The sequence below is a fragment of the Phascolarctos cinereus genome, unplaced genomic scaffold (genome assembly GCF_003287225.1).
Source record: "Phascolarctos cinereus isolate Bilbo 61053 unplaced genomic scaffold, phaCin_HiC Scaffold_3;HRSCAF=262, whole genome shotgun sequence".
NCBI lineage: Eukaryota > Metazoa > Chordata > Mammalia > Diprotodontia > Phascolarctidae > Phascolarctos > Phascolarctos cinereus.
In genome coordinates this window covers 81,904,869-81,918,414 of record NW_027555736.1, presented here as the reverse complement: position 1 = coordinate 81,918,414, position 13,546 = coordinate 81,904,869, and positions in this window count along the sequence as shown.

Genomic DNA, 13,546 nt, shown 5'->3' with positions numbered 1-13,546 from the left:
GGACCTGGAGTCAAGAGGACCTAAGTTCAAATCTGACATCAGATACTTACTAGCTGGATGACCCAGGACAAGTCACTTAACTTCCATCCACCTCAGTTTCCTCATCTGTAAAATGGGGATAATAATGGTACTTACCTTCCAAAATGGTGAGGATCAATGAGATAATATTTGTAAAGCACTTTGTGAACCATAAAGAGTTATATAAATGTTGGCTATTACCTATATTGTGAGCAAACAAGGGACAAGCACAGGGCATCTGAATCCACCCAGTGAATCTCAGTGACTGGGCTGTGTCCACAGTTGAAAGTACCTTGGTCATTTGAAGCCAGTTGATGCAACTGAAGACAGTGAATCCATTTTGGTTATGTATCCTTTGAAAGGTCCTTATCTCCTAGGTGCTACTTGCTTGACCAAAACTTGTGGATTTTACTATACAGCTCTCCATAATTTAGCAGTATAGATTAAAGTTGTTAGCAGTATCACCCAGAACCAACCTTGGGGCCACTATCTTACCACTCCACAGGCAGTACATGGGGAAATGAAGCTATACATGGACACACCTAATAGAGGATAAAATTATAGGATTCTAACCTGGAATCAGGAAGACCTGAGTTCAAATCCAGCTGGAAACTTCCTAGCTGTATGACCCTGGGTAAGTCACTTAACTTGTTTGCCTCAATTTCTTCATCTGTAAAATGGGAATAATAATAATAGCGCCTACCTCCTGGTGTTGTTATAAGGATCAAATGAGACAATAATTGCAAAGTAATTAGTACAGTGCCTGGCACATAGCAAGCACTATGTAAATGGTAGGTATTATTAATAATAATAATAAATAAAATATTGTTATTAATAGCAGTTAGCATTTGTATAGTATTTTAAGGTCTGCAAAATATTTTACAAATGTCATCTCATTTTTAGACTTGGAGCTGGAAAAGGTCTCAGACATCATCTAGCCCAGGCCTTCATTTTATAGGTAAGAAAAACCAAGTCCCAGTGAAGTTAAGAGACTTGTCTGAGGTCAAATGGGCAGTATATATAAAAGCAGATTTAAACCTATATCCTCTGATTTGCCTAGTGCCTTTTCTGCCTCCCTAATTCAATCCTTCAATGGATCTTAGAACTTATCAACATGGCCACTGCCTTCAATGTCACAGGTCACAGCCTCATATATTTTCTCAAGTTGCGGGCCTCTTATTCCTGTCCTTCCTTGGATCTCCAAAGAGATCCTACCAAGTATGCTGTCAGCCTTCTACTAGATCCTTTAACATTCTGTGAGTACCTGACTAGCTCAAGCAATCCCCTTTTCTAATCATATTTATTTGGGATTATATTTTTAGCCACTTCTTCTGGGCAGAACTTCATTACAACTCATATCTGCTCACCATGATTCTTTCCATTGCCCTTTGGCTTACTCACAATTTTTATTCTTTGGAAAATGTGGTGTACCATGATTCATAGCCATACCATAATAATGGAAGAATATTCATGTTGGTTCTTTGTTTCAGGGAGCAGCTTATGTCTGTTGAAAGATGCTGCATAATTTCTCTGAGGCAATCCCTCTTACTCTCCTCTCTTGTGAATATAACTCATTGTCCATCACGGTGCCTGTCTGAGATTTACATGTACTGCTGGACTAACTCAATGGGCTGCCCATCCAACTGAATCTCATCATCGGGGAAGCAACTAAATTATCTAGAAGTTGAGCCTCTAAGCATTCACTTCATGAGCTTCATGTATACACATTTGAAGTCAAGTAGGAAGAGAAGTAGAAACCAAAAGAATAACAATAATACACATTTACATAGAACTTTATAGCTCCAGACTGTGATACAAACACAATTTTACTTCATCCTTAAAATTACTCTTCAGCCAGAGAAAGTGTTGTTAGAGCATCTCTTAAAGGAAAGAGTGCTCTACTGGATTTGAATTCCAGCTCTGCCACTAACCGACTCTGAGTGTGGGCAAGTGACTTCCCGTCTTTGGACTTTGAATTCCTCTTGTGTAAAATGGGAAGGGTTAGATCAGAAATGTCAAATTTTCAAAGGTCCAGCAAAACTCCTATGTTGAACTATATTGAAATTTAATTGGGAAATGTTTGACAAATATAAAAATACAATATAACATGTAGGTGATGTTAATTTGTGGGTTTCTAAGTAAATAATGCTGCCTGCACCCCATGGCTATTTAAATTTAATACCACCGGATTAGATTATCTCTCCTTTCTTTCTTCCTTTTCTCCTTTCCTTCCTTCTTATCCTCCTTTTTTCTTCCCTCCTTTCCTTCTTTCCTGCCTTTCCTGCTCCTTTCCTTCCTGCCTGCCTGCCTTTCCTCCCCTCTTTTCCTTCCTTCCCTCTTTCCTTCCTTCTCTCCTTTCCTTGTTTTCCTCTATCCTTCCTTCCTTCCTTCCTTCCTTCCTTCCTTCCTTCCTTCCTTCCTTCCTTCCTTCCTTCCTTCCTTCCTTCTTCCCTCCTTCCTTTCTTTCCTCTCAAATGCTGGTCGCAGCTTATTTCATGTTATCCTGCTCTCAAAGCAAGCCATCATTTATCACCTTTACTTCAGCACAGTGACCCTGCTTATCAATGATTTCCAAGACAAGGGAATCAGCTGTCAGATGTCAATCAACTCATGAAACCACAAGCATCCCAGACATCACTGACTTAGTCTAGTCCTTTGGACATTCACACAAAATGAGCTACAATGAATTAACAAAAGACAGAAAGAACCAATTCTCTGAATCAAGTCTTTAAAGAAAATTATTCTTCATCCCAAACAACCTCATTTCAAATGAGCAAAGTGGCTAGCATACAGAGACTGGTGTCCTGAAGTTTCCAGGAAGCCCATTCCAGTGATGGGTGAAATGAAGATTCAATAATTGTCCAACTCATCTGTGAAGACAGACAAACTGGGCAATCATAAAGCCAGTTCACTTGCTGCTGGGCTTTCTGTTGTAAAAGATGTGGTCACTTCAAATTAGCTGAGGCTAGTAGCTAAAGCTGTTACTAGGGGAAACCTGACAAAAAGCTGTTTGAAGTATAATCTCAGACATGGTATGTAAGGAAAAGTCAAAAAGGCAGCTCAAAGGAAAAAAAAACGGGGAAAAAGTTCTATCCTACTGCCTACCAGACAGTCTATGTCTTATCTCCCTCAGAGCCCAGAGAATGCATTACATAGAGGAAGTATTAATAAATGTTTGTTTTGTTGAATTATATATGTATTATTACCCTTACTAGACTATAAATTCATTGAAAAAAGCAATGATATCTCCTGCATCTTTGTATCTCCCCCAATGTCCAGTCCTTATTAAATACTTAATAAATGATGAATGATTGATTGAATGAGTGACAATGAATGAATGAATGAATGAATGAATGAATGAATGAATGAATGAGTGCACAAAAAGGAGGCCATGATTGAGTTGAAAGTGCTGAGGGTCCTTTGGCAGTAGCTATTTGCCTGGTTATCACACTCATACGAGCTCTTGCAAAGACAAAACTAAGCCCAGTTCAGTTGTCCTACATTCCAAATGCATGCATACCTTTAAAAGTCTAATCCATTCTGTTAAACCTGGATAGATTTCCCTCTGTCTAGGAGTGGAGTTAGATGAAGAAAATAGTACTAAGTGTAGGAATATAAGATGGTCCTAGGCAAATTTGCCAAGGTGAACGTGGTTTTCAGGAGAATCCTTTTGAACATTTTGCCTTTTTGCTGGCCCTACATACAAACGTACCTGGTATCTTTAGGTTGATCCTCATGCTATAGACTCTGGAAAGTGCCCTGACTTGTTCTATCATCAAATCTTTTCAAACCTAGGTCCCGTTCTTGTTTGTTTATAAAGAGTTTCACTGATGTCTTTTGTTTTTATGTCACCATCACTTTCAAATATATCTATCACTTACCCCCCAAACCCAGTGGATGTTTTGTCATAACAGAGAAAACCAGTTAAGCAAAACTCTGTCACAGCAAATATATCTGGCAATATATGCAACATTCTGCACCCAAGGTCTTCTACCTCTTCGAGGAAAGGAGCAAGGTTCATTTCCTCATCTCCTCTCTGGAGCCAACATTGGTCATTATAATTGCATAATTCTTGGCTTTAGTATCCCTCTTATTTTTATTACTGCAGTCAATCCTGTATATTGTTATCCTGATTCTACTTACTTTACTTTGCATTAGTTCCTACAAATCTTCCCATGTGTCCACAAATCCCTTGTAGTCATTATTTCTGAAAGCAAAATTATATCTCATCATATCATATACCACAATTTGTTCAGCAGTTCCCCAAAGGGAACTCATTATGTTTCCAGGTTGTTGTGGGTTGTTTTTTTTTCCTTTTAGCTTCACAAAAAGTGCTGCTACAAATATTTTCTTCCAATAGAACCTTTCCTTCTGTCTTTGACTTCCTTGAGACCTATGCCCAGCAGTTAGATCTCTTGGTCAAAGGACATGACATACATAAAGCTTGGTCCCAATTAATGTGAATATCAAATCCCCTGAAATGGTCACATTATTCCAGTTTATACTGTACATTTCCATTCCTATATTTTACATAATTATAATTTTGAATATTGTAAATTTGAATCCATGTGACTACTTCAGGGGCTTCACTATCTGTATGAATCAGGACCTAGCTGTATTCCATTCTTTTAGGACCTTGCCAGGAGGACAAATAATCTGGTAATTTCATAAGATCATAAACATAATAATAGCTAATACAGATATATATGCATCGACATCTACAGATGTTATATATGTATATATGTGTGTGTGTGTGTATACACACACATATACACACACACACACACACACACACACATATCACTTTAAAGTTTACAGAGTGATTGGCCTAAGTTATTTGATTCTTACAACTCCGGGAGAGAGGTGATATAATTATCCCCATTTCACAGATGAAGAAACTGAGGAAGGTAGAGGAATTAAGTCACTTTCCCAGGGTATATGGGGAACTTAGAATGCAGGATTTGAGCCAGATCTTTCTGTCTCTAAATCCAATCCTCCATCCCCTACACCAACTAGCATTACACCTTAGAGCTGGAATAGACCTTAGCTCTACCCCCATCTCCTCATTATGCTGCTGAAAAAGTGGAGGCCCAGAGAAAGGACTCAAGATCATAGAGGAAGTTAATGAAACAGCCAGAGCTAGAACCCAGCTCTTTAGCTTTTCAGTTCAGCTCTCTTGCCATGGCCCTAGGCTACCTACTTCAATCTTAGGTGCTAAAAAATACAGGTTGCACAATGAATGTCACTCCTCCTAAGTGACCTATTTTGTTTACAAGTGGTGTTTAATACCTAGATTTTTTTGGTGGTGGTTGAGGTTTTCTGTGCTTCATAACATACCATGTAAAAATTCATCCCATCATGCACTGGGCCAGCTATGACTTTGGTCAGCTCATGTTTTCTTTTGTATCTCAGGGGACATGTGGAGAATAACTATCCATCCTGTGACAGTTAGATGACTAGGACTCAACATCACTTTCCCCTCTGGGCTTCTGTTTCCTCCTCTATAAAATGAGGGGATTGTATTAGGTGATCTCTAAGGTGCCTTTCGTTCTTAATATTTCTATAAGACTATCTGTGTAAAACAGAGAAATTTCTTCCTCCTCTCTGACACTCCTCCCCCACCACAGGAAATCTGCTACTAGCGTTCTGTATTTCAAAGAGGTTTTCAAGAAACTGTGATCTGCCAAAGCACTTGTGCTTGTTAAAAGGGGGGAAAACCCAACAACAAAACAAAACCATGCTCCTAATGCAGCTCTCAGTCAGATGTTTGTGCCTCTGGAATGTTAACACCAAAAAGGTAATTTTGCCTGTACATGTGTTGGGGGGTGTGGGGTTGAAATCCCTCATTTCCCCCTCCTAATGTGAGCATAGTGACTTAAAAATATGCAAAGCAAAATATGCCTGTGTACTTAATCTTGTCACTCACATAGGCTTTAAGCTGCAGCTAAAAGCTTTTGGCTAAGGCACCAAGGCACTAAAGACCCATCAGTACCAAAAGGCTTTCCACTCCCCTCCAGGTTTAGCTGTTGGCAAGGAGTTCCTTTTCTAATTGATTTCCCAAATGCATATAATTCATCAAGTTTGCATTTAGAGGTCTTCCCAAAAGGGTATTAGCAAATCTTTTTAAAGAATGTGATTTGAAAAAGGATTTAAAGTCATAGAGACCATTTCCCAAAGAAAATCATCAGGAATGATGCCTTTTAAAAATTCATAGCCCATGGGGACAGAAGCCAAGTTGAACAGGGCAGATGACATCAACCCACCCACTCAAAGAGTTACTGAGCTTAAACTCCTCCTGGCAGAAAATGTTTGTCATATCTATTCAAGGTCCCCAGCCTCTCCAATGATGTATCTTTGCCTAGGATCAAGGTCCCCTGCCACCTGGAGCCTCCTTTCACCTAATATACTCTACATTCCTGCCAAACCAGATGACTCACGATACTCTATACATGTCCTCCACTTTCCCACTTCTGAGTCTATGCTCATGTTGTTTTCTATGTTTGCACTGTCTTCTTCCATTCATTCCCTTCCCCCCCCTCTCAGTTTCAATTCTCCCCTGCCATTAGGACCCAACTCATATGTACCATCAGTCTTCTGTAGTACACCCCATGGAAGATAAACATACTTTGCTGGTTGCTAAACAAGCAAACCCCTTTCTTCAGACCTATACTACATTGGAAAGGTTTGGAATCAAGGGACCTAGGTTCAAAATCCAACTCTGCCACTTCAGTACCTGCATGGCCTTGGTGGCCTTTCATTTCTTCATTTGTAAAATAAAGGAGTTAGACTAGACACCTTCTTGTTCTTTTCCTTTAAGGTGCCTTCTGATACCAAATCTAGCAGCCTCTGATTTTAAGTAAGACAGTGGCTTTACTCTCCATGTAGGACAATGGGCAGGAACTACATATAGAAGATCATCTTCTTTTTCCAATCAGCAAGCTACATCAAGAAATTCCCAGAGACATTGAGGCTCATGAATATTGTCCATTAACTATCCTCTCAGGCCATGTGCAAGCACGTGTTAACATTGTCATGTGCTTGGGCTATAAGTTGCTATTATTGCTCCTGAGTGGGTAGAGAGAGGAAGGGAGATATCCTTTCCTTTCTCCTTGCCACACTCTACCAAGAGAAAAGGGGAAGTGGAAGTCCTAAGACATAGAGGAAAAGGGCCAAGTTGAGCCTCACAGCTTGCTTTTCCCAACCATAGAGATGGATACCTGATCCTCAGTCAATCCAGAAGGCACTCCAGTTTCTGACATCCAGTCAATATGGCACAGAGGTTGTGCTCACATTCCAAAAGGAAGTGCTTTCAGTTGCCTCCACATCCTAGAATCTCATCAGGCTGATTGGAGAATTGCTTAAATTGAACAGTTGCAGCCTTAATCACCTCTCCACCCCAATATACATGTAGAAAAAGAAACTAAAGCTCAGTGTAATTCTGTGATTTATCCAAGGGTCCACCAGAAGGCAGAAAACCAATGAGTGGATCAGAACCTGTGTCTTCAGACTTCCAGGTCGCTGATCTCTCCGCTATCGACTGTTTTGGTAGGTTTATGCATCTGTGTCATGAGTGCTGCGATAGAAGATCAGACTTCTTTCAAATCACTGGGAATGATATTCAGAATAGATCAGCACACACAGCAACAAGTCCAGGAAAGATCTAGGAGTTAGTGCTTCCAACTTCCTAGCAAAGACTCAATATAAACATATTCAGTGACCTTTTGATCGTGCCAATTCACTCCTATATAGACCCCATTTCTCTGAATGGGCCTGGCAATGCAGGGAGGAGAGACATATTTCAGACCTCAGTGCTATCACTATTAGGGATGGGGAAGCAGCAACAGATAAATAATGAAGCAACACCTACCTATCTCTTTCTTCCAAAGAGCAAAAGCTTTCTATTCCTAATACTTCTTGTGTGCTATCAGTACCTGAGGTATGGTCATATGGTTCCTTTGTAATCAGTGCAATGGCCTCAACTAGCTAGTAACTCCAACAGCTGTTTCTCTTCAAGGGTAGATAGCAGCACCTTATCCTAGTTATATGACTTTCTGCTCCAGAGAGTACTAGAAGGTGGACATCTTTCCCTATCTACCCTTCCCATTGGCCTACAGATAATCAGAGAACTCTCATTTGGGGAGAGGGGTGTGCCTCATGAATTCTACTACATCTTTCTTCATTTGGAAGATTTTCTGGACCTTTGTGTCTCCATAGCAATGAAAAAAAAGAAGTGACGCTGCAACACTATCTAGAGTGAAGATGATAACTGTGGAGATAGTTATAGCTCATGTAGGCATCTAAGTGACACAATGCATAGAGCACTGGGCCTAGAGCCAGAAATACCTGAGTTAAAGTGTGGTTTTTGACACATATTAGCTGTGTGACCTTGAGAATGCTGTTTAATTTCTGTTTTCCTCTTTCCGCAATTGTAAAATGAGGATAATAATAGCATCCACCTGGGAGTGTTGTTGTTTGAGGTTCAAATGAGAAAATATTTGTAATACATTTAGCAAAATGCCTGGCACATAGGAGACACTATATAAATGGTTATTGCCTTCCCTTCCCTTCATGTGCCTGTATAAGGTGTAGATGACGACTAGGTAGTGAAATTCTGCAAAGATCTCAGTAAGATCCTCCAAAGGAAATCAACATTGACACTCAAAGATTTCAATACAAAGGAACTCATAAATTAAGATGGTGGGAAAATGTGTTGAAAACCATGGGGAGAGTTCAAAGGAGTGCTGACTATATAGAAGCCTCACACTATATATTATATATATGTAAAATATATCTGTTCATATATAACACACATATTCTTTGAGAATGGAGTCAGAAGGTGCTGAACACATCAAGAAGCAAATAAAATAACTTGTATTTTAATTGGCATGAAATGTCTGACTACTGATGTGGGAGTACTAGCTGTCTTGTCTATAGTCATATCACTAGTTTGCTAGGGCGAAGATCCAAATTAATAGGAAACTAGAAGAAAGTATAAAAATGAGATGAAGATAATTCAGTTAAGGCAACTGCAACCTGACCTGTTTAAATAAACTGTAGATGATGAAAAAATGGGAAATGGACTAAAATACAGACATTATTTGCTAACAAGCTTTTACTAATTTAAATCAATCACTACAACAAGGAGACTTGAATAAACTAAAAACTGCTATAGTGAGCAAACACTTGATTGCTTTGGGAAAGGGAGAAATATGTCAGCCAAGGGCAACATTAGTTGAGAATTTTAAGTTATTTGTGAAATCCTAAAGAGCAGTAATGCCTTTAAAAAAGTAAAAAGCAGTGGAGGGGAAAATGTTTAAAAACAATTTGTCAAGAGACCCAAGGAAATAAATTTATTCCCTTGGGAATTTGATGATAAAATTGGATGGAGACCATCAAAAATGTGAAAAAATGGAAAAGACCTGTAAAGATTTTATAACAACCTCCTTTCAAAATCAAGTCTGGTGGAGCTGCTATATTGGGAGTCTAACATTATAATCCTTGAAGTGCTTCATAAAGAAGTGGAATTGACAGTAAAAATAAATAAATAAAGATGGAAAAGGGAGCTGGGCCAAACCAAATATATACAGAGCAAGTACATGCTAGAGGGAATGAAATTTTGAAAGCACTGAGGACCAAGTATCAAAACAACTTTTAAAAGGATATTATTAGCTTGAAAAAATGTAAGACTTTATTATTTACAATTTTAAAAAGGTCTCTGAAAAAACACTAATAATTAGTGACTTCTTGCCTACTTTGCCATCTTAAAAATGTTTATGAGCATAAGCTATAAATGCATTAAGGAAACACTTGATGAAGTTATGAAAGGGGAACATATATGCTTTCATAAATTATATTCCATGAAGATCATAAATTTATAATCAGACAGTTAACTGAAAGACATACAGAATACAAGATCCCATTTGTTCATGGTTTGTTGATGATAAAAAGGTATTTGATTATATAACAGTATCAAGGGAATAAAACACAACAATCCCAGATATGCTTCAGGAAATGGTAGAAATGGTTCTGAAGAGAAAAAAAAGTAGAAAAGCAGCCAAAAAGCAGTCTAATTTGTCTGCTTCTCCCATTTTAATACTTTTCAGGACCATTTCTACCTCCTCCTTAAGCATATCTGGGATTGGGATGTTTTATCACTTGATATTGATACTAATAATCATTGGGTCATTGAACAGAATTACCTCAGTCATTCTATCTTTCAAAGAATGTTGTGTGATTTTGACATATGCAGGGTAGATATCTTATTGGAGAAGAGACTTTAAGATGACATTTTGCTCCACATAATCAAATGCCTTTTTATCACCAGCAAATCATATACAAGTGGGATCTGGCATGATACATGCTGGATATGCAAAGTATTTGAAGGAGAGGAAAATCCCAAAAGTATGGGGAAAAAAATCTCAGATTCAAAGAAAAAGGTGACCAGGAGATTCCCTTTCTCCCCTCTATATGGTATGTTTATGGAGTTATCATTTACACACAAACTAAGAACCTCTTCATTCAGAATATGAGTAGGGCACAAGCAAGCTTTCACAAGTGATATTTACAAATGGACCACAACTTTGCCATTTCTCAACTAACTGAAAGAGATAGGGAATATAAGATCTCATTGTGCTTACTGTTTTTTTTTATTATAAAAAGAAAAAAAGCATTTGTTTTGTTAGAACAAAATACTGTCTTACAGGACCCTTTTCAAGGGGTGTCTCACATCCATACATCAGGAGTGCCCAAGATTCTTTGGAAGTGTGACAATAGAAATAACTCCATTCAATGGCAGTTGATCATGGATCTTAGACCCAGTCTCTGAGTTACTGAGCTCTTCTTTTATCTTCTTGTAACCAGGCCCCCACCATTACAAAAACATGTTTTCGTGTAGGTGTTGTGCCTCTTTCCAACTCCCTTTTATGTGTTATCTTCTCCATTAGAATGTTCAGGGACTAGCTAGCTTACTTATATTTGTATTCCCTAGACTTAGCATAGTGCCAGAGAGATACATACTCCCCAAAGGCATTTCCTATTATGATGGAGGAGTTCAGGTTGAAGAGGGAGCTTTTCTAGATACTCCTATTTACAGATGATATTGTGCTGATGGCACCAACCCCCATTACAACTCAAGAAAAAGAGCTGTAATTACTCAGAGGAATTTTGCCTGTACACAGGAAAGATGAATTGGATGAAGAACATCTGTTACCCAGATTTTAATATTGATTCAGATGGACACGTTATAGAGCTTTTCTAATAGTACAAATAGCCAACAGGTTAGGCCTAGTGTTGAACAGCAGGCTGGATTGTTTTTGGGAGACTGAAAAGGTCTTTTCCTGACACCAAGTTTCGCTTGCAATCTAAGACCTGTCTTTGTAATACTCACACTTAACCAATGTTGCTATATGACAATGAGGTATGGTATAACACTACCTCTGAAGAACTAAAGAGAGATGCATAGTGGTTACATCAAACTCAAGAGCATTGTAGAATTTCCCAAAATGGGTGGGTAAGGACAAATTTTCATTATGTAAAAAATGCTTTATTTTATTTTCTGGTGTAGACAATGGGGTTAAGCAACTTGCCCAGGGTCACACAGCTAGTAAGAATCAAGTGTCTGGTCTGAAGCTGGATTTGAACTCAGGTCCTCTTAACTCCAGTGCTGGTGCTCTATCCACTGTACCACCTAGCTGCCCTGTAAAAAATGCTTTATATAGAGGTCTGTAGAACAGTCCACTTACATGAAACAAGAACTGTCTGTATATGTTTGTGAGTCATGGAATAACACATTTTCCAAAGAATTAAGTTCCATGCAACTTAGAAGTACATGGAAGGCATGAGTAAGCACAACACATTACCAGAAAACTAAGAATTATGTAAGAGAAGCAATATAGAACAGTGGTTTCAAACTCAAATAAAAATGAGAGCCACTAATCCATACATAATAATCCACGTGGGCTACATATTGACATAGATTTAAAATGTAATGTTTTGTTGTATTTTTATTTATTTTATAAAAAATTTCCCAATTACATTTTAATATGAATCAGGTTGTACATTTAATCTGGTTTTGGTGACATTTGGTAGTATTGTGGCAAAATGGGCTAGTGTTTGCCTTTGGGGTGGTAAAAGACATCTTTAGAGAGATGTGTGATCAGAAAGAAAGATGGGCTGATTATATGGTGAGAAAGAAGGGTAACTGACAGATAGCCTTGTGCTCCATTGGACTCCACTCAGAGTCAAGAGAATTAGCAGAAGATCACAGCACATTCGTATATTCAATATGGAAGATCTGCAGGAGGACATGGACAAGAGTCATTCAGAATGAATGGAAGTAGATGGGTTGTGATTTACAATAGTAAAGACAGTACTGACATTGATGAGATAGTAGATACATCAAAGTATTAATGAAAAGAGTCTGTAATGGGGTGCTTCAGGGTTGTGATTTTTGGCCCTATCCTCTTCAAACTTTAATTTTTTAAGATTCTTTTGATGAAGGCAGAAGATATGCTTATACAATGTGCAAGCAACACAAAGCTGGTAGGGATAGCTAATATACTGCAGAACAAAATCGAGATTCAAAATGATCTTGACAGGCTAAAACCATGAGCTGAAACAAAATAAATGGAATTTAATAATAATAAATGGAAAATTTTGCATTTACATTTTAAAAATAAGTTGTTCAAGTACAGAAAGGGGGAAGGCATGGCTTGACAACTCCTAATATAAAAATGACTTGGGTGATTTACTTGACTACAAGCTCAGTATGAGCCAACACTATAATGTGGCTACTGAAAAGGTTATTCTAACTTAGATTAAATGAATAGAAATACAATTTTCAGAACAAGAGAAATGAGAGTCCCATTATAATTCTATAGTACAGTATTGTAAAATGGACGTTAAAAAACCAGAGCACATTCAGAGGAGGGTGACCAGTATGAAAATGTCCTGAAGAATAATTCAGGCAACTGAGAGTATTTAGCTTGAAGAAGAGATGACTTGGGCAGGATGTGGGGAAAAGAAAGGAGCACATGATTGACATCTTCAAATACCAAAAGGGTTGTCTTAAAGAAGAGGTTACACACTTGCTCCTGCAGCACCAAAAGGCAGACTCAGAATCTGTGGGAAGATGTTTTGGGCAAACCTTGGCTCAGTGTGAGAACTCTCTTTCATTTGGAGCTACCCATGAATAAAATGGGCTCCTTTGTAATGTATCAAGCTCCTCATTGGTAGGAGTTTTTGTGAGTCAGACAATCTAGTTCTCTTTCCATCTCTGCTGCCAACTAGCAGTGTGAACCTAGAAAAATGGCTTCAACTTTCCAGATCTCAGTTTCTTCAGTAGTTGGGTTAGAAGATCTCTTCCAACTTTGACATTCTATTATAAAAAGCAAAAATAACAGTAATGGGCACTTTCCAGGTTGAAAAGTGCTTTCATATATGTTACAATAGTCTTTTGATTTATTATTCCCATTTTAGAAATGAGCAAACTGAAGCTCAAGTAGGTGAGGCAACTTGATCATGCTCCAAC